Below are 2,408 nucleotides of genomic sequence, written 5' to 3' on the forward strand. Positions count from 1 at the left end.
ACAAACAAACAAAAAACCTTTCCTGATGGTTTTTTATATACTTGCTAGACATTTACATTTTGTTATTTGGGTGCTTACATTGTGTTTCCGCCCACGTAGAGAGATTACACCACGAATCCCTTCCACCTTCTGAGGAAGTAGGTGCAGTTTACCTACTTTCCATTTTCAGATATGTTAAAAGACGCAGAAAGAGTAAAGGAATATGTCGAAGTTACTCCCGGTGGGATTGGGGCTGGCCGTTGTAAGGGACATTCCCACCATCTCATTTCGAACCACCTTGGTTTACAGAGAAGAGACCTGGTTTTCTGTCAGAAGGTGGAGGGTACTGCTGGAGGAAGTGGGTAATAAGCAGACAAAAAGGGAAAGTGGTAGAATGTACCTGGCATTCTTGGATATCCTCAGTGTAAAAATATTTCCTTTCCGAGTCGTTTTTATTTTATTTTTATGTATGCATGTATGTACACATTTTAGCAAATAGTCAAAAAGCATCTGGAACTAAGTAGATCAATAAGCTGGTTGGTGCCATTTTCTTTTCTTTTCTTTCTTTCTTTCTTTTTTTGAGACAAGGTCTCACTCTGTCACCCAGGCCGGAGTGCAGTGGCGCTCTCAGCTCACTGCAGCCTCCACCTCCTAGGCTCAAGTGATCCTCCCACCTCAGCCTCCCAAGTAGCTGGGACTACAGGCATGCGCCACCACACCTGGCTCATATTAGTATTTTTTTGTGGAGACGGGGTTTTGCTATGTTGGCCAGGCTGGTCTCGAATTCCTGAATTCAAGTGATCTGCCCATCTCGGCCTCCCAAAATGCTGGGAAACACAGCGCCCAACGTAGGGCTCGAACCCATGACCCTGAGATTAAGAGTCTCATGCTCTACCAACTGATCTAGCTAGACACCCCGTTTTGGAATTTAAAAAGAAAAAGAAAAAAATATGACTGTTAAAGAATGTACTGGTTTTCTTATGTAACTTGGAAAGTGATTCCAAAGAGGAATTCCATGAACGTTCTGATCAGTGTGGCAGCGTCACCTGGAATTAGATATGTAGCTATAGGGAGTCCTTTGAAAGACAATGCTCATTTGGGTGTCTAAATTCTGATAATTAAAATTAGTCCATCTTTCCTTCTTTCTTTCTCTTTCTTCCATCTTTGTCTCATTTTCACACAAAGGATTTGGAGAAATGGCTTAATAGAGTCATTTCATTTAAAGCTACTTTGAAATATAAAAAATAAACAAACATGAAGTGTATTACTATTATTTTAGGCATTGCCAAATTTATTACTGAAATTCTTACTTCAGGTGAAATCCCATCTCTACCAAAAAATACAAAAATTAGCTGGGCGTGGTGGCACACGCCTGTTATCCCAGCTACCAGGGAGGCTGAGACATGAATCACTTGAATCCAGAAGGTGGAGGTTGCAGTGACCCGAGATTGTGCCTGCACTGCACTCCAGCCTGGGCTACAGAGTGAGGCCCTGTCTCAAAAAAAAAAAAAAAAAAAAAAAAAAATTCTTAGTTATCACTGATTATATCCTGTGGTATTCAGATTAAAAGAGGCTATAGGTATGTCACTGAAAAAAATTATACATCTAAAAATAGAAAACATTGAACAAAATAATTTCCTGTTGACTTTGTAATTTGAGAAATATATTTTTTAAAAATTTTATTTCTGCAACCTTTTGTAGGGATTGCTAATACTCTCTTTAAATTTTTAGTACCAATGTTGTTAATGAAAAGTATAGCTTGAATTGCCAGAATTTGGGGGTTTTTGGGTCAAAAAGAGTCAAATATTTGCAGTTTCATATGATTCAACCTACTAAGTGAATAGGGAAATTTTTATTTAAAAATATTTTCGAGTTAATCCTTTTTTGATATGTGATTATCTAATGTATTGGTTTTATAAGTTAAGATTTTATACACTTACAGCAGGACCCACTTAGACTTTACCAGACTTTTCTGTTTTGCACATCTGTGGTATGATATCCTGACTAGAAATTCAGAAACTTAAGGGCAACCAGAAATCTTTCAGCACATGTCTTTCACAGCATTAACCACAATCTTCCCTGACAAGTTGGAGGTTACTGACTTTGAAACATAGCCAGCTGCTGGGAACTCAATGTGTATTCTTTCCATGACCCTTAGAAACTGGCTTGTTTCTTATTAATGATTTTTTTTTGTTTTGTTTGAGGCATGTTATGGTCCATTTTTTTTTGGTTAATTTCCAGATCTTCTGCCATTCTTCTTGTACAACTCATTTTCTTTGTGGTGGGTCTTAGCAAAAGATACCGTGTACAGAAAAGGGGCTTCTGGAAATTATCATGTTTCAGCAACAAAATTGTTTAAACATCTGACAATCATTTACAACCAAACATCTCTGGTCTCATCCATGGAAAATATCACACATAGCAGAGAA

The 2,408-nt window shown here is 37.9% G+C and overlaps 1 non-coding gene across 1 annotated transcript; it reads right to left on the bottom strand.

Annotated features, from left to right (window-relative positions):
• Positions 1–819: 819 nt before the first annotated feature.
• Positions 820–892, bottom strand: TRNAK-CUU (transfer RNA lysine (anticodon CUU)). The gene has a single exon. It is a non-coding gene; the product is annotated as a tRNA-Lys (tRNA).
• Positions 893–2,408: the final 1,516 nt, after the last annotated feature.

This window comes from Gorilla gorilla, chromosome 1 (assembly GCF_029281585.2).
Source record: "Gorilla gorilla gorilla isolate KB3781 chromosome 1, NHGRI_mGorGor1-v2.1_pri, whole genome shotgun sequence".
Classification (NCBI taxonomy): Eukaryota; Metazoa; Chordata; class Mammalia; order Primates; family Hominidae; genus Gorilla; species Gorilla gorilla.